The following is a 19309-nucleotide window of genomic DNA, read 5'->3' on the forward strand; positions in this document are numbered from 1 at the left end:
ATTTTTATTTTTCACTGGAACCTGCCAACTATATAGCTGGTCCCACTTGTTTGCCTTCTGCCTCTCGCACAGGGTAATTCACTCTTTTTTTTTTTTTTTTTAATATTTATTTAAGTAATCTCTACACCCACATAGGGCTTGAACTCACGACCTGGAGATCAAGAGTTGCATGGTCTTCTGACTGAGCCAGGCAGATACCCCAAGATCATATACTCTTTGACCTCAGGGTCTGCTCTACTCTCTGTGCCCCCAGTGGTTGGCAAAGCCAAATGAATGAAGGCCCAAAATGTATGAATGAAATGAATGAATGGATGAAAGGGGAAGGAAGGAAGGAAGGAAGGAAGGAAGGAAGGAAGGAAGGAAAGGAAGGAGCAGGGTAGAGAGGGAGGGAGCGGAAGGGGACAGGGAGGGAAGAGAGAGGAAGGAAAGGAGGGAGAAGGGGGAGGGGAGGGAGGGAGAAATTGAGGGAGGAGGGGAGAGGGGGAGGGAAAGAGGAATGGAGGGAAGAGGAGGGAGGAAGGAAGGGAGGAAGGGGGAAGGAGGGGTTAAGGGGGAGGACTGAAGGGGGAAGGGAGGGGGGAGGATTTGAAGGGGGACAGGGAGGGAGGAATTGAGGGAGGAGAAGGGAGGAGGGAGGGAGGAAGGGAGGGAGGGGGTTGGGGAGAAAGAGAGAGAGAGGGAGAGAGTGGAAAGAAAGGAATTAGTCTGTTGCACCTTGAAGAATAAAGTCAGGGGCATTTGCACTGCAAACAAAGTCGAAATGGTATTCCAAGCATGCTAAGGGAACAGGGTGGACAAAGGCACCCATGGGTGAAAATTCTCCAAGGGCAGCACCAGGAGGACCTGTGGTTTCAATGCCCTCAGCTGAATCCCCAGGATTTAGGGGAAGTGGGAGGATGGAGGCAATGCCTGCCCTCTGGAAGGAGCTGTCTCCCTGTCTGTGGGCAGAGAGAAAGTCCTGGAATCCAGAAGAGGATGTGCCAATTAGTGCCCTCACAGGGGCCTCTCCTGTCATTGGGGGGTAGGAGAAGTCAGTCCAGGAAGTTGAGGGGAGCCAATGGGACAGCTTGGCTCAGGGCCAGGCCTTCAAGGCTGGATGATTTTCATGACTCCAATCAAAATGCCTTTGCCACCACTGGGCCAGACCTCAGGGCCTCTGACTCAGGGGTCAGCACCTCCTGCCCGGCACCCCATGAGCAAAGAGTCTTCTCTGGGCCTCATGCTCCACCTTGGCCCCCTTCCCCTGGAAACTGGTGGTCACCAGAGTCCCAGAACCAATAAGAAGTTCGAAAAGGCCCTGGCAGTGGGTGCCCAGCTGCTGGGCAGAGAGATAATGACCTCTGGGGGGTTGTGGGCATAGAGCTTGGTCCTGCCTGGCAAGGGAAAAGGACCAGAAGGCTACAAACCCTGGAGGAGTTTATATCGCCAGTCTGGGTCCCTTTACTCCTCCCCACCTCCTATCTCCCTCTCTCCTTCATTTCCACCCTCCTAGCCCCGGTAGCTTTCTTTCCAATGAGCTTGATAAATCCCGCTCATTCTTGTTTCAGGGCCTTTGCACCTGCTATTGCCTGCCTGCAACGCTTGTCCCCCAGCTCTAGCACGGCTGCTATCATTAGGCAGGTCTCAGCTCAAACACCGCCTCCTCACCAAAGGAAACTGTAAGCGTCCTCCCCAGCTGGACGCATAACCAGCCCCTCTCCGCCTCGTGACCTTGTTTGACTTTCAGCTGGCTGGCCCAGAATCCTACCCCTATCATCTCCTAGCTTGGGCGACTTGCCAGACCTCTCTGAGCCTCCATTTCCTCCCCTATGAAGTGGGGATCCTTGCATCACTGACATCCTCGTGCTGTTGGAAGGAGTAAATGAGAGGACACAGGGTCCGGCACATAGTAGGGACTCCGTAAAGAATGGCCATTATCGGGGCGCCTGGGTGGCTCAGTCGGTTAAGCGGCCGACTTCGGCCCAGGTCATGATCTCGTGGTCCGTGAGTTGGAGCTCCACGTCGGGCTCTGTGCTGATGGCTCAGAGCCTGGAGCCTGTTTCATATTCTGTGTCTCCCTCTCTCTGACCCTCCCCCGTTCATGCTTTGTCTCTGTCTCAAAAATAAATAAACGCTAAAAAAAAAAAAAACTAAAAAAAGAATGGCCATTATGACCATCACTGACTGCCCCCCTCCAGCTCCCCTTGAGAGAAGGGACTGTGTCTGTTTGCCCAAAGCTGCAACCCCAGGGCCTGGAGCAGTGCTTGGTACATCAAAGGCGCTCCGGAAATAGGTACTGATGTAACTGATCTGTGTCTTTCTCTCCTGGTATTTTGCCCTCTTCCTACACTATCCTCCCAGTACAGGCAGGCGAGAGGCCTCCCCAGGCTGGAAGGCGAGGAAGGATGGAGGAAGTGCTGAGGACAGAGACATCAGTGGCCCTGCAGAGGGCAGCCGGAGTCCCAAGGGAGGACCTGCCAGGAGGATCCCAAGCCTCAGCGTGACCCCCGACTCAGCAGAGTTGTGCCCTCCGGTATAACCCGGAAGTGGAGAGAGAAGTCGGCCACAGAAGGGTCATTCAAAGCAAAAGGGACAACAATGTCACAGAGGTGAGCTGTATGGACAGATGACTGGGAAACACATGGGCCCACCCAAGCCTGAGCTCTATAGGAATTCATCTCCCACCCTAATTTAGACAAAACCCATTGAGGAAAAAGAAAGTTCTATTTGTTGCACCCTTGGGCGGTGGCCTGGCAACTGGACCTGGTGCCCAACTAGAACGTTACATTGTGTTGCCCACTGGCTGACCTCTCCGAGCCTCAGCTCGGAGTAAGGGTAAGGGTCATGGGTAAGGTGGAGGGAGTTTCACCCCTCTCCCAGGATGCCAGCACAGGTTTTAGTCGTGATAAAAAGCTCCCGAGGACTTTCTGTGCCTCTCACTGAATCCTTTCAACAACTCTAAGGACGACTATGATCTCCGCTTTACAATTAAGGAAACGGAGGCACAAAGAGCTGAGTCACCTGCTCTGAGGTTGAGTAGTGGGTCTGACGGCAGCCCCCCTGGTCTAACCCCAGCCCCACCCTCTCCTCCACGCAGACAGAGCAGATATGCAGAGAGCGCCCCTGTCCCCGAAACCACAGATCTGGCCTGATAAAAGGGAGGGGAGGGGACGGGGTGCCATTGGACACAGCAGGGACCAGGCAGAGGTGTGGCTCAGCACAGCCTGGCCCAGGACCACCTTCCCAGGGCTGCAGATCCTTAATGAAAGGAAAAGCCCCGCCCCCAGCCCCCTTCAGCCGTCCATACGGCTGGTGTCAGGAGGCCTGGGTCAAGTGCCAGTTCTGTCTCTGGCTCTCAGGGTGACCTTGGCAAGGACCTCGCAGGACCTCTCTTTTGGCGGCCGGCCCCCAGTACAGATGAACCAGGGCTCAGTGAGCAGATCACTCTCCCAGCTGGGCTCTGTAGTGCCCCCTGGTGGACAAATGAGCGCATGCTTCTAGCAGCTCTGAGACCGGGACCCCTGGAACCGCTCCTCTTCGCCCTGAATGCATGAAGGAGACACCCTCAAGTCTCATTTCCAGGCCCCAGGAGGAGGGGGAAGGTCTGGAGGAGATCTGGGTGGGCCAGGAGAATTCTCTGGTTTTGTCCTTCACTTGCTGTGTGGCTTTGTGCTCACCTGCCTCTCTCTAGGCCTGTTTCCCTGACTGTTAAGAAGGGAATCCTTTTTTTAAATTTTTTTTTTAATGTTTATTTATTTATGAGAGAGAGACAGAGTGTGAGTGGGAGAGGGGCAGAGAGAGGGGGAGACACAGAATCCAAAACAGGCTCCAGGCTCCGAGCTGTCAGCACAGAGCCCAACACAGAGCGGGGCTTAAACCCACAAACCCTGAGATCAGGACCTGAGCTGAAGTCGGACGCTTAACCGACTGAGGCACCCAGGTGCCCCATCTAAGAAGGGAATCCTAGGGGCACCTGGGTGGCACAGTCTGTTAGGCATCTGACTCTCGGTTTGGGCTCAGGTCATGCTCTCACGGTTTCTGGAGTCCGAGCCCCGCCTCACACTCCGCGCTGACAGGGCAGAGCCTGCTTGGGATTCTCTGTCTCCCTCTCTCTCTCTCTCTCTCTGCCCCTCCGCTTCTTGTGCTGTCTCTCTCTCTCAAAATGAATAAATAAACTTAAAAAAAAAAAAAAAAGACAGGAATCCTGATCTGGGAGGCATAAGGTTTGAATGAGCTGTGCGAGCTTGGGCAACTCCCTGCCCTTCTCGGGCCAAATGGCCTCAGGTCCCCTCTGGCTTTGACATTCAGAGGTCCAAGGGGAAACTATGTATTTAGGGAGATTTAAGAGGAGGTGCAGGGGTGCCTGGGTGGCTCAGTTGGTTGACTGTCCGACTTCGGCTCAGGTCATGATCTCACGGTTTGTGGGTTCGAGCCCCGTGTTGGGCTCTCGGCTGACAGCTCAGAGCCTGGAGCCTGCTTCGGATTCTGTGTCTCCCTCTCTGCCTCTGCCCCTCCCTTGCTCATGCTCTGTCTCTCTCTGCCTCTCAAAAATAAAGAAACGTAATTAAAAAAATTAAAAAAAAAAAAAGAGGAGGTACAAGAGGCCCCAAGGGGAACTTCCTTGAGGGAAGAACTGAGTCCAAATCGTCTCCCAGGGCTCAAAGGAGTCCACCTGGCATTGACTACATATTCAGGTTTTTTAATTTGACATATTTAATGAGAAAATATTCAGCACCAGACCCTGCACGAATCGTCACTGTGCACACAGTAACATACAACACACACAGTCTTTGCCCTTGAGGAAAACTTGACAGCCTAGTCGAGGGCAGTGATTAGTGGGCAAACATTCACATTCTTGTCTCAAGTAACAAGAGGAATAGGGACAAGTCATAGCCACAGCACTGTTGGAAGATGAGGCTTCAGAAGAGAAGGGGCATGTGAGTGGGGTTTTGAAGAATGGACAGGAGCCTATCAGACGCTGCGTTCTTTTCAATTTAAACAGCTTTTTCCTGGGGCGCCTGGGTGGCGCAGTCGGTTAAGCGTCCGACTTCAGCCAGGTCACGATCTTGCGGTCCGTGAGTTCGAGCCCCGCGTCGGGCTCTGGGCCGATGGCTCAGAGCCTGGAGCCTGTTTCCGATTCTGTGTCTCCCTCTCTCTCTGCCCCTCCCCCGTTCATGCTCTGTCTCTCTCTGTCCCAAAAATAAATAAACGTTGAAAAAAAAAAATTAAACAGCTTTTTCCTGTCACACTGGCTTGTGCAAAGATACCGATCTTAGTGAGAGTTCCGCCTTTCCCTGGGGAAGAGAGTTGTGATGTGGGTGGAAAAACCTAATCAACAAGATCTGGCTGCTCCCCTGGGGGTCTGGGGTGAGAACAGGCAACTACTGACCATGATGAGTGGGGTGAGTTTCAGGCACAGGGTGGGAGGCAGAGGTAGGCTGAGGCCACGGGTCAGACGCCTCACATGTTGATGTGGAGGAAAGAAAAAGGCCGTGACAAACCAGCTGTGTGGATGTGTCCCGCCCTTAAGTTTGCCCTTGAATCTCTTCGCGTCAAGTTTCTTCCTCTGCTCCAAGGCACAAACCAGCTCAGACTTTCCCAGGGCAAATGGGCCTCACCAAGTCTCTCCCTCCGCGGGAGTCTCTTGTTGCCAGTGTGCCGCGGGATGCCTTTGGGTGGAGACGTGTCCGCAGTGCTCTGGAGCTGTCTTAGCAATTCACGAGTTGGCGGAGTTTCAGGAGTTTTGCAAACCAGTTGTTGGAAAGGGCAGTCATCATTAAAAATGAAATAACCTAAGTTTATAATCAACTAATCTTTACAATCAAATGCAGTTTATTAAAATAAAGACAAGACTCAAAACTCTTCACTTCCTCGTGATTTTACATTTTGCCATCATCGGGTCTCTTGAGGTCATCCGCGTCGATGGTATCTGTCTACCGGAAACTTGACATAACGACGTGCTTCGGCACATCTCTTCCCAACTCTGTGTGTGGTGACATCACATTGGTAACTTGAAACTGGCCAAGGCGGGATTATTTACTACCCGGGAATTGGTAAACGCTGCACATCAGGGCTTGATTTGCTGTTTTGACTTTCTAAAGAAAGTGATGGACAAAATGGTAATGGCACAGACTATACCGAAGCGATGAAATATAGTATAACAGTAGTTCATGTATCAGACCTAATGACAATAATTTATTGAGAAAAGAGTTAGGAGACCGGAATGGAACCCCGCTGCAAATCTTGATTGAGTTGCAACCATAGGCTGACCAGAGATACAAGGGTTTGGCAACAATTAACAACAGCATTCTGTGAAATTAATGGACTATACAGAATTTACAGTCAAGGGTGCATGCCCTGTGTTATTTGTAAACTGTGTGCAACACATCCTTTATATCCGTGAAATTCATAATAGACATACATACGTGTATAATGAATGTCTTTGGATTTCTGAAGAACCAGTCGTCAAACATTTGCCAGCACACCACTGGACAAATCTAAATCCAGGTTTAATAAAGTCCTTTTCAGAGCACGTTTCTTCTGGGGGAAGCCCTTTTCACCACAGGGAAGTGATTTCAGGACAAAGAGACAGATGACCTCACGCTTCCATGGTGGACATTCCCCTGATCTCGGTGGCTCTGTGCCTTTGAGCTCCGTCATTTTCAACAATGACAATAAAAGCAACACATTCAGGGGCTTTGTGGTACTTTATTTACATTTGCCAACTGAAGCGCCTTAAATAAGGCCGATTTGACCGCAAGTAACAGCAATTTCGCGGGCTCGTTGAAACAAGGCAGGAATTGCCGGAAGTATGAATTCGGGCAGAGCGCGAGAACTCTCCTCTGCAAACCCTCATCACTCCCTCACCCTTCCCCGGCCTGCGCACAGCTTCCTGCTTCTTTTCTCTTGTGCAAACAGCAATGAGGGGAAAGGCAGTTACTTTACAGTCAACAGGTTGACCCTTTCTTAGGTCAGGGACCAGCCTGAACGAGTTGTGCCAGTCCGTATCCCCCGAAGGATCTGATTGGCCCGCTTGGATCAGGTAGGCTTTCCTGGACCAATCAGCCGCGGCCATAGGCGTGAAGGGGCGGAGTCACACGCGCGCCGCCCTGGCCTCGAGGTCAGCGCCACCAACTGGGACGGGAGGGGCTCCTCCGGGGAGACGGAGGGTGGGGCAAGGGCTGGGCCAACGCTCGGAAGGTCGTGTATCAAAGGAGGTCACATGTGAAGTGCAGCCGGGTGGACGCCCAGGACTCCCCGGCAGGGCTGATTTCCTTTCATTCCCAGGGAGAAAGTCTTCTGGGTAACAGGCCACCTCATGCACTGTCAGGTATCACATTCAGTTGCCGCCGAATATGCCTTAATTACACACTTGATAGTTTTGTCTGTAAAGAGGTGAAAAACACATATGGCTCGCGCTCAGATAGCTTCTAAATATTGAGATCGAAGTAGAAGACAGTCATCTCTGTTTCTGCGGTCTGATGACCATCCTGGGGCTCCCAGGGTTGCCCGTGGGTCCCCATCGGGGGGGATTATGACGCAGATTATGATGCTGCGTCATAATCATGTTGTTTCCTTACTTCACAATACGCCCTGAGCACCTCCCCGCCCCCCTGCCCAGGGTGGGCCACAGAGCCACAGGGTCCACAGGGCCTGGCACACTCCAGGTACTGAAGCAGCTGACAGGGCAGGCTCTTCCGGGGGCGGATGGCCTGGGTTCAAATCCCGACTTCCCTACTAGCTGTTGAGAGTCAGGCAAGTGACAACTATTCTGTGCCTCAGTTTCCTCACCTGTAAAATCGAGATAAATAACTGTGCCTACCACATATGGTTGTAAGGACTGAATGAGTTTGCTTTTTTAAATTTTTAATATTTATTTTTGAGAGAGAGAGAGAGCACAGGGGAGGGGCAGAGAGAGAGGGAGACACAGAATCCGAAGCAGGTTCCAGTCTCCGAGCTATCAGCCACAAAGCCTGATGCAGGGCTCGAACCCACGAACTGAGAGATCATGACCCAAGCTGAAGTTGGATGCTCAACCGACTGTACCACCCAGGTACCCCAATGTTCAAGTCTTAAGTATTATTAGTAGCAGTATTAGCATTCCACTCTCAGCCGCATCCCTGCAGACTGGCGTGCAGAGTGGCTGGAGGGGCTAGCATTTGCCGTCTCCTCTGTCATCCACTCCAAGCCAGCAGGCAGGCTCCTGTGTGTAGGGGGAGGAGCTGTGTGGGGCAGAGGGCAGGAGAGAGATGGCAGTCCTGATAAGGGGTGAGTGTAAGGGCCCTGGGGGGTGGCTCCATCTGGCCCTCCGGGGAGAGGCCCGGGCTCAGGGGAGGCTCCAGCAGCACAGGGGCCCTTACAGCAGCGTGTTTGGGGCGTATGGCCTCAGTGCGGTGAGTGTAGGGGTGCGAATGTCTGCAGGTGAGCGTGTCTCCGGCAGGTGTTTGTGGGACTATGGGTCCCAAGGAATGGCCTGAAAGCCCTGGGGATGGGACCACCCTCAGGGGCGTGCAGTCTAACATCGCCTTCTGCTCTGAAGTGCTCTGCTCTTGGTCTAATGCTTGGCTGTCACCGTCTCGACATTCTTAACACATTTTTTTTTTTTAACCAGGGGCCCCTATTTTCACTGTGCAATGGGCCCGCCAGTTCTCTAACCAGTCAAGGGTCGGGGGTACGTGTGTATGTGTCTGGGTGTGCGTGCGAGGTCACGTGCGGTTTTAGGTGTATGTGCGTCACGTCTGGGCTTGCATGTGTGTCTCTGGGATGGGTCTTCCTCTGGACTAGGGGACCAGGATGCTGGTCTCTGTGGGAATTACCTCCCCCACCCCCTCCCAAGACACAGAGAAAAGCCTCCCGCATCAGTTCCGCGCTGCACCCCCCAGCCCAACCTCACACCCACACCAGGACCCCTCTGTCTCTGCAAGATCCCAGCGCCCCACCGCACCCCTAGTCCTGCCCCTGTGGGAAGATGGGAAGAGAAAAAAAAAAAAAATCAGTCCTGGGGAAAGGGCTGGGAGAGGAGAGGAGAAAGTGTGGCCCTGACAAGGGACCACGTTCACCAACCCAGCGGCAGAGCCCGAGCTCAAACTGAGTCTTCCCGCCCACCTTGCCCCAGCCTCTGACCCCCTCCACGCCTCTGACGGCTGCGCCCGCCATCTCTGCCTCTGAACTATGAGCAGGATCCTGTCTCTCTTGGGAAACACGGCACCCATAGCACAGTCTCCACCAGCCCCCATCTCTCCTCCGGCCCCAAATGAGAAAGGGGCTGAGGACATTGACATCATCGCGTTCATCCCTCGTTGTTCAGATGGGGAAACTGAGACCCAGAGAGGCATAGCGGCTGCTCCAGATCACTTACCCAGGGTGGCACCAGGAGCTTCCTAACCCCAAATCTCGTGGTCTTGTGCTCAGTTCTCTCCTCATTTCTCCTGTGCTCAGTACTCTACACTCAGGTAAGCACCCAGAGGCCCTGGCGTCTGAGGGCTCTCTTTGCGCCCCCACCCCCCTCCAGCCCAGGGACCCGAGGGGTCTTCAGGGGTGGTGATTGCTGCCAGCTCCCAGGGATAGAAGGGCAACCTAGGGTGGGGGTTCTGCCTGCTGTTTGTCACAGCTGCCTGGACCCCCGTCCCCACCCCGCCTCCATCCCAGGCTGCAGAAAGAGCAGGCGGAGGGGGGGGGGGGGCAGCCAGGCCCACAGAGGCCCAGAGATCCGGCCGGCACTCTTCACCAGCAAGGGCCAGGCCCCTTCTCGGCTTCCACCATATCTCCTGGACGTGCATCTAAGAGTTTGTTTGAAGACAGGGTTCTCCGGTGTAAACGTAGCTCACCTGACCCCCCCCCCCCCCCCCCCGCCCCATTAGCTCTCTCCTCCCACCCTGTTTTACAGTCCGCAGCCTGGGGACTGGAACACAGGCCAGATGAGGGAGAAGGCAGGACAGCAAGTGGCTGCAACGCTCCGCCCTCCTGGGAGGGGTCACACTATCATCTTTGGCGGCCCATCCCTCCCGGGTGTTTAGCCCTGCAGATGCAGCCCAGTTTCAGGGCCAGGACAAACATCTTCTCAGCCATGTGGCCAGAAGGCTGGGCCAATCGATCTCCAGCTTCTGGGTGGGAAAACCGAGGTCCGGAGAGGGGCTAATGGTGGCTGGAGGCCTGGGCTCACACAGCAGCTATGAGCCTGAGCCCCGCTTCAGGTGCCCTTGACTCAAAACTAACCATAGGGGCGCCTGGGTGGCGCAGTTGGTTAAGCGTCCGACTTCAGCCAGGTCACAATCTTGCGGTCTGTGAGTTCGAGCCCCGTGTCGGGCTCTGGGCTGATGGCTCGGAGCCTGGAGCCTGTTCCTGATTCTGTGTCTCCCTCTCTCTCTGCCCCTCCCCCGTTCATGCTCTGTCTCTCTCTGTCCCAAAAATAAATAAACGTTGAAAAAAAAAATTTTTTTTTAACTAACCACGTCCTCCTGGTTCTGGGGGATCTGTAGTCCCGTGAGAAGGAGCTCAGGGCTGGGCTGCCTCTGAAACTCCTGAGTCGAGGGGTATCTTTTCTTGAGCTACCTATTCTTTTTTGTTGTTGTTGTTAATGTTAAGATTAAGAAAAAAAGTTTTATTTATCTTTTGAGAGAGAGAGAGCACAAGCAGGGGAGGGGCAGAGAGAGGGGGGTGGGGAACAGAGGGTCTGGGCTGACAGGCTGACAGCAGTGAGCCGATATGGGGTTCGAACTCCTGAACCGCAAGATCATGACCTGAGCCGAAGTCAGACGTTGGGTTTCCTATTCTTGAATCCCCTCCAAAATCAACCTTTCTTTTCCCAACATCTTCTCCCAGCCTCTTCTGCCTCAACTAAACCATTGGTTTAAGGGATGGGGGCTGGATAGTTCCAGATGTCCCAGCCATACATCAGCCCCCCTATGGGTACCTCAGCCCTGCCAGGGCGCTCAGGCAGAACCTGTCCCCAGAACATCCCCTTGTCTCAGAAACTAAAGACAGCCCTGGACCTCCCTGCGTGCCAGGCTCTACTCTAAGACTTGGCGTATCAGCTCGTTGTGCCTCGACGAGGTGACGGAGGTGCAGAGAAGGCACGTAATCTGCCCACAAAGCTGACATGGTAAGGTAAGGCTTTAGCTCAGGAAACCTGGTTTCAGAGAGAGGACTTTTAACCACTGTGTCAGGGACCTTGTGTCCCGTGATGGCCACCCTCTCTGTTTTCCAGACTCACAGGCCGTCCAGAACAACGACCATGTGTCCCAGTTTCGCTTGCAACTAGATGTGGCCACGTGCCTCATTTCTGGCCAAGAGGGAGGCCATAAGTGCAGCTGCCAGGTCACGCCTTTAATTAGGAGAGGTGTGTCCTCCTCTGTCCCCTGCCTGCTGGCTGCTGGTGAGAGCCTGGGACGACTGCCATAGCCTCCTAACTAACCAGTGTCCAGTCCAGCCTCCACACGACAGCCAGAGAACTCTTAACCATGATCTTGAGTCAGATCATCATGCTCCCCCACCTGAGCCCTCAGTGACGCCCCGTGGCCTTCGGAAGAAAGGCCAGCCTCCTTGACGGTGGGCAAGGCCTTTTTTTCTCCGGACCTAAACGATCTTCCTATCTTTTATTTATTTATTGGTTTATTTATTTATTTGAGAGAGAGAGAGTGAGAGCCTGCACATGAACCGGGGAGGGGCAGAGAGGACAGAGAGGGAGGGAGAGAGAGAGAATCCCAAGTACCACCCGTGCACAGCCGGACGCGGGGCTCGATCCCGCGAACCGTGAGACCATGACCTGAGCCGAAATCAAGAGCCGGACGCCCAACCCACTGAGCTCCCCGGGCGCCCCTCATTTGCCGCTTTTATCCTCTGCCCTCATCCCAGATCAATCACCAGGAAAATCTCATCTTTCCTTAACTGTCTATTCCTCCTCTGCCTTCCCAATTTCTCACCCCACACCTGGCAAACTGCTATGCATCCTTTAAGATCTAGTCCAAAGGGTACGTCCGGTATGAAGCCTTTCCTGACTCTCCTGGCAGAGTGAGTGGCTTCCCGCTCCTGGCCTTCCGCGGTCCGTGTGCCGTCTGCACGTGGGATAATGATAGCCTTTCTGTATTGCCATAGTCTGTAGGCATCCCCCTCTCCCCTCTCTCCATAGGGGTGGAACCTAAGTTTAGGCCATCGGTTGGTTGCCAGTACGGGTCCAGGCACCAAGCCAATGGCAGTCAAGTTCAAGAATGCGTGTGTGTGTGTGTGTGTGTGTGTGTGTGCATGTCCTGAGCTGGCTGGAGGCCCAGGCCAAGGAGACAGGCAGGACATCTAGAAATAGCCACCTCCCTGGGTCCAGACCAGGCCTGGCCCCCTGATTAACTGACCCTGAGTGAGGGTGTCGGGGCCCAGGATGGGTGGGTGGAGACCAAGAGGTATGACTCAGGAAGAATGTGGCCCTACTGCCCTCTGGGGTCTGCTAGCCAAGGCAGATGGGCCCTGCCTGACTGTTAGTGGTCTGTTCTGGGACTCAGACCTCAGTGACCCTCAGTGACCAGTGGGTATTTCAGGCCAGGGCTGGGCATCACCTGCTTCTTTGGCCCCGCGGCTTGTAGGTCAAAGGGGAGCCTGCCAGCCTACCCCCTGAGGAGGTGATGGGATTGGAGCAGAGACACTGGAAAAGTTTGTCCTCTCCTGGTCCTGGCCCCACCCCACCCTCTTCCCCCACTTGGAAGTACCCTCCCTGAACCACCAACTGCCAAAGCTGGAAGGATTAAAGGGTTCATCTGGCCCAACCCCCTGCCATGGCGTTGGGGACACTGAAAGAAAGAGACTGGCCCAAGGTCACAGAGCGAGGCAGGGCAGACTGTCTCTGGGAAAGGCGGTGTGGAATGGTGGCAGGCCATACAAGGCCTCGGGGCCAGGGTCCTGGGTCCAAATCCCGGCTCTCATCTGTCACCTGGGGATGGGAACCAAAGTGCCTACATCACTGGGTTACTGTCAGAATCACAAGAGCTGCGAGGCTGAAACCTGCTGCATCCAGTGCCCGGCGCTTCGTAAGTGCCGCACGGCCGCGGGCATTTTCCGCACCGCGCGTCACAGCGTGTAAAGGTGCTCTGTCCCCACGATCTCATGCGCTCCTTCCTCCCACCCTGGAAGGTAGACATGACTATCCCCATCACGCAGAAAAGGAGACAGGCACAGAGAGATTGACTGGCCAAGCTCACACAGCCGGTTATCGGGTCTCCCAACTGCCCTGCCAGTGGTCTTTCCCCCTCTTCCTCCTGGCCCCTGACAGCTCATACAGTGACGCGTCAAATGGAGAGAGTGACCACGCACACGCCAGTCCTCAGCTCCTGATGCCACCCTGGGCTGTTCTGACCCTTGCACGGAACAACCCCATTGCCCATCTGACGTCACCCTCCCGACTCTGGTCCCATCCTTCTAATCTCTTCCTACCTCCCACCTCTAGGAGGGCAGCTCTTTCACCCAAGTCCACCCAGTTCAAGTCCAAGTAGACGGCTCCTTGCCTTTCCTATCTAGTGTCTTTGGTGACTACGGGGCCCAGAGATGCTGCCCCCCCCCCTCCCCACCCAAACAGCCGACCCCAAGATCCCAGGTCCCAGACTCCCGAGTCCAAGATCCCTTCTCTGCCAGACCCCTGCCAGGGCTTGCCAACCAGCTGTCCTCACCTAAGGACACACAGGGGTCACCTGTCCACACCAGCTAGGCTCATCAGATCTCCTGGAGCTGCCTGCCTCTTTCCAGAATCTTAAGCGGGCTGTTCCTGAATGAAGTGTGCTCTAGGGAGCAACCATTGAACCAAACGTCTGTTTGCCGCTAGGTCACATGGCACATGAACCCGCCCCGGACCTCGGGGTAGTGTGCTCTTTATAGGTTTCCCTTTCTTATTATACTTTACTCAATCTCATATTATTTGTAGTTTTATAGGCATTAGGTTTCCCTTATTATACTTCACTCAGTCTAATCTAATATTATTTGTAGTTTCGCAGAGGCAAATTTTTCATTGGATAGAGGAGCAGTGTGGGGAAGGAGCCGGGGGCTGTCTGGAATCTGGTTTGATTACTTCCCAGGACCGGAGCTGTCCCTAAAGAGAGCTACTGTCCCTAAAGAGGCACCTGGCTGGCTCAGTCAGTAGAGCAGGCAACTCTTGATCTTGGCGTCGTGAGTTCAAGCCCCGCGCTGGGGATAAAACTCACTTACACACGGATGATAATAAATTAAAAAATAATAAAGAGCTACAGTTGAGATTCTGGCTACAGCTATGTGCTCAGAAGGGCAGTTCTCAGCCCCACGACCCACAGGACAGGGCGCAGTCTCAGGGCCCTCAGGGATGGCGTGGAAAGGAGGCTACGAGACAGGATACTCTGGCAAGAGAAAAGTTGAAAGTAACGGGAAAGTGGGGGCAGAATTTGCAAACCGAGAACTCTGAAGAAGACAAGCGATTTCCGTTGCTCTCAGGGAGACTGTCTACTTCGCAGACCCGTGCCAGGCCCTGTGAGAGGCTCCGTGGACATGGCAGGGTCGGTGTAATAGGAAAAGTCAGACTCTGAGTCGAGTGGACCACATGGAAAGCGGGGTGAGTGCTTTGCTGGGGAAGACGGGGCTTCCCGGAGGAGGGACAGTCAAGCTGAAAAGTAAGGAATAACTAAGAGAGTAGCAGCTAGGGAGGGAGAGTCCTCTTAGGCAAACACAAAAGAGATACATGGCACCCCTTTGAGACACGAGAACAGAGTGGCTGCAGCCTGGAGGGTGTGGAGAGGCAGGTGGAGGCCAGAGCCTGGGGGCCTCCCTGGAAGGAGGCCTGGGGGCCTCCCTGGAAGGAGGAAAGAGAAACAATTACCCTTTGTACTGCATTCCCAAGCTTATCTCCCCAGAGTCCCTGGGAGGCTGGCTTGGTGGGAACTGCCATGTGCTTTTCTCAGATAAAGAAATACAGACCCAGAGAGGTGGTGACTTTGCCCAAGGCCACACAGCTGGTCTGTAAGCAACAGGGGCAGGAATGGAAGCCAAGTGAGTCTCACTCCAGAGCCCCCAAAGCTAGAGACGTAGACAGATTCACTCACGCACCCACTCGTTCATTCATTCATTCAATCAATATTCCATACACTCCTTCATTCATTCGTTCAGTGTTCATTCATTTATGCCAACCATCTGCCAGGCACTATTCTCGGAATAGGATTTCAGTAATCAACTAATGAAACAGACGGAGCAAGGCGGAAGAGTTTGGGCTTTACTCTGCCAACAGGGAGGACAGCTGGCTTCTGGGAAAGCCGAGGTGACCGCCCCACCACCCTGAGCTACCCCCTCTCCTCCCTGGGCAGAGAGAACCATTGTTCTCCTTCCAGGGAGCATGTGCCACAGGCAGCAGTTTCTCAGAAGCAACTGGTGTTGAGTAAATCCCGACCTCTTGCCATCATTTGTTCTCTCAGACCCACAGTATCTAGAACTCTTGGGGAACGAGGAAGCGATTTCCTTGTGGCAGAAAGAACACTGCATTCCAGCCACCGCGCTGCAATCCCCCTACATAGTGAGCTCAGGGAGGATGGAGGCTGTGGCTCTCCTGTTTCCCCTGGAACCTGCTGGGCCCAGCACAGTGTCTGGGCGCAGGAGGTACTCACGGAGACTGGTGAAATGCGTGAGTTACTTAAAGAGAAAGGGAGAGATGTGGAAAACTTGTCTGCAGTATCTGAAGGCACTTAATGGCCCCAGTGAGGAGACAGACACACCTGGTCCTTTGCTATTGGTTCAATGTCTCAAAGGGCCTTGGCTCATTCACGTGCATCTCTGGGAAAACTGCCCCGGGGAGACCCAGAAGGGAGAACGTAGTCACCACTCATTGAGTATTCTGTGTGTTAGGCTTCCGTATGTTATCTCTCTTAATCCTCCTGTCGACCCTGGGAGTAGATGGCCCTTCCTCCATTTGGGAGGAAAGGAGACTCAGAAGGGGAAGGGACTGGCTCCTAGTCTCTTGACTAGTAAGTTGCAGGCTGGGGATTTAGAACCAGGCTTCTTTCCAAAGATGCCGCTTCGGAATACATCATGCACCAGGGGAAGCTATGGAGGGTGTGGAGAGAAGGGTTAAGGACTTGATTCCGTGGCAGAGGGCTGCACCACCATTACCATAAAAAAAAAAAATTCCAGCAGCAGGTCCTGGGGGTGGAGTGGGGCAGTCAACATGCACAGATTAGGCCCCGAAGAGGTTATGGGGGGGGGGTCTCTATGTCCCTGGGTCAGTGGAGGCTCCAGCTCAGCTTCTTTGGCCTCTACCTCCGGCATTTCTCCCCGTGCCAGTGGCACATCCCCTATCGGAGGCGTCCAGATGGCAGGGAGGGTCCAGGAAGCAGCCCAAGATGCTGAGTAGGCCCCCTGCTCTCCCCCCAGCCCCGCCCCATGGCCCCACGGATCATCCGGTGCAGCTGGCCCATCTCATTGGCTCTCTCTTGGTTACTCGGCTCTCCTCTTCTCCATCTTCCCAGGCTGTGGTTGCCGTGGAGACACAGAACAGTGACATCACCATAGGGCGAGGGCTGCGGAGATGCGCTCTTGGCAGGGACTGGCCCTGCGGCCTGCCAGATGTTGTATCCACAGCTGGATCTGCCAAGGGCAAGAAGGAGGGGCAGGCAAAGGGAAGGGCTCACATTCCCTCCCCTTACCCCGCGTTCCCCAGATGCAGGGAGTATCACGGGGCAGAGAGGATGCAGGTAATCGGAGGGATGAGAAGCTGTACATATTTGGAAGGGAGAAGACAGCCCAGCGGAAAGCAGATAGGGCGTGCCTGAGGAGTCAACTGACTCAGGTCTGGGTGTGCTGGGGAGATGGGGGTAGGGCAGCAAGGCTAATGGGTCTAGGCTTTGTCTCCAGGCTGCTCAGCTTAGGCAGGGGACAAAAGAACTTTGTGGCAGTGTCCTTCTCAACCCATCCCCCAAGTCTCTGCAGCTCCTTCCCCACGGCTGCAGCAGGTTCTAATCCTGCCCAGAAATGAGAAGATTGAGGATTGGAGAAGCCAAGCAATCTGCTGTGGGGGGCACGGCAGGTGAGGGACAGGGCCTGAGAATCCCACCCTATCCAAGGATGACAGTAACGATAACAGCAGTGGAATCGAGCATGGAAGTCCCCCATGCTCAGTGTTTTAAATGCACTATCTCGTTTGCTCCCCAGACATCTCTAGGGGGGTAAATACTGTCATCACTTCCATTTTCAAGATGAAACTGAGACCCACAGCCACACATCCAGTACCCAAGGGAATCAGAACTGGCTCACAGATCTACCTGCCCGCAGCTGTTAGTCCCAGCCCTCCACGGCTGCATCGGAAGGACCATGTAGGGAGACCGCTCTGGCCTCTGGGGTCTCTAGCCACTTGGTCCTTCAGAGAGGAGGTCCAGTGTCTAAAGGTTGTGACCTTGACTTAGAAACCATCCCACTCTCCTCCCTACCCTCCCCTGCACCTGCTCCGGCAATGAGGTCAGCAGGGCTCCGTGCCCGGCCCTAAGGCCTTCTGGCAAGTGGACCTGTCCGAACAAACCAAGAGCTTGGGCAAGCGAGGGCTCTTCCTCCCTGGCTTCTTCCCAGGAAGTCAGGTAGGGGCAGATGCTGTCCACTTCCACATGGAGAAACAGAGGCCCAGGGAGGACGGTCTGCCACACTGCACATGTGCAGAGCTGCTGGGACCCCAGGGCTAGTGTGCCCTGTGCTCCTGCAAGCCCCCTGGGTGGACCTCTGCTGGCTTCAGTTCGGTCGGGCACCATTCACTTTTTTTTTTTTTTTAACATTTATTCATTTTTGAAAGTCAGAGAGAGACAGAGCATGATACGAGGGAGAGGCAGAGAGAGAGGGAGACACAGAAACAGAAGCAGGCTCCAGGCTCTGGGCTACCAGCACAGAGCCCGACGCTGGCCTCGAACTCAGGGACCCCAAGATCATGACCTGAGCCGAAGTCGGCCACTTAACAGACTGAGCCACCCAGGCACCCGGGGAACCATTTACTTCTGCAGGGCTTCCTATCTGTTCGGCACTCGCTTACCCCTCACTTCCTCTGGGGAGTCTCCCCCAAGCCCCTAGGTCAGGACAGGTCTCCCCTCAAAGCCACCAGGCTAGGTGAGGTCTGCCTGCCCAAAGGGGAGCTACACGAGTGCGTCTTATTCATGGTGGTCTCTCCAGAGCCTAGCCCAAGGCCTGGTGAAAAGTAGGCGCTTTAATAACGGGGGGATTAAGAAATGAATGGACCCCTCCAAGCTTCAGTTTGCTCATTTGTAAAACAGTGGAAATGATAAAACCTACTTGGTGGACTTTGCTCCGGAAGTTCAAGGAGAAAATGCACTTAAAGCCCTCGGCGTGCAAAAAAACACATCAATACAAGGTGGATCTTCCTATTAAAAGCGCTTTGTACAATGTCCATCACACCTCAGGCTCTGTAAAGGAGGTGAGGGACATTCTGTGAAAGAGGTCAGAGAAGGGCCGGCAGGCAGGTCGGGGCTGCAGCGGTCAGGAGGTGGGGAGCTGCCCTTGGGCCTGTCAGGTGGCTGGGGGACGGAACTTCGGAAGGAGGTGAGGGGGCAAGTGACCCGATCAAATGCTCTGAGCCCTGCGTACAGGTCAGAGAAGCCTGAAGCGTTGGCAAGGAGGATGGGGAGCAGCCCTGCAGGGCGGAAAGGCCCGCGCCGGTGACATTCCACGGGGAGCGGCGAGCACGTGCGGGGCGGGAAGGGCGCGGCGGCTTGGGTCGCTTTCGCCAGGGGCAGGTGGAGGGCACAGGGGCAGCTCAGCCTCCCACGGTGCCCCCCTGGTCTCTTCCCGCCACCGGCCAGTGCGGAGTGGCGGGAAAGCGCGGCTTCCGGGACCAGCTAAGACCAGGCTTGCAATCTGGGCTCCAATTAACCCTCGCCTTATTTCCTGCGACCTTGTCAGTTCCCCTCTGAGCCTTGGGCTCCTCACCTGCAAAATGAGGACCGAGATGCCTGCGCCGCTTAGGGTCAGCCAGAGCTTTCCCGGCGTGGGCATCAGCCTTGTCTCCTCTAGTCTCTCACCTCTGCTCTAACCCCAAGCTCGGGGAGTCACTGGGGGACGAAGATGTCCGGAGCGCGCGCCCCACCTCGCGGGCACCGTGCCCTCAATTGCTTCCTCCTCAGATTGCGACGAGCGCCTGGAGGCCTGGGAAGAGAGCAGGTCCCGCCAGCGCGGAGCAGGGACTCGGAGGCCGGGCCCCCGCGCTGACGCAGGAGAGCCGGGAGCCACTCGCTGTCCCCCTCCCCCGGCCGGGAGGGTCGTGGGGGATGGGCAGCCTGCTCCGGGCGGTGGAGCGCCAGCCTGAGGCTTCCTATTTCGGGAGCTGGGGGTGTGGGCCACGCCTCAC

At 54.9% G+C, this 19309-nt stretch overlaps 1 long non-coding RNA gene across 1 annotated transcript; it reads right to left on the reverse strand.

The window, feature by feature from the left end:
• Nucleotides 1-14846: 14846 nt before the first annotated feature.
• Nucleotides 14847-19279, reverse strand: LOC125172865 (uncharacterized). The gene is made up of 3 exons (XR_007154857.1): nt 18892-19279; nt 18238-18368; nt 14847-16554 (listed from the first exon to the last, which is right to left on the reverse strand). It is a non-coding gene; the product is annotated as an uncharacterized LOC125172865 (long non-coding RNA).
• Between the last annotated feature and the right edge of the window lie 30 nt (nt 19280-19309).

This window comes from Prionailurus viverrinus, chromosome C1, assembly GCF_022837055.1.
Source record: "Prionailurus viverrinus isolate Anna chromosome C1, UM_Priviv_1.0, whole genome shotgun sequence".
Classification (NCBI taxonomy): domain Eukaryota; kingdom Metazoa; phylum Chordata; class Mammalia; order Carnivora; family Felidae; genus Prionailurus; species Prionailurus viverrinus.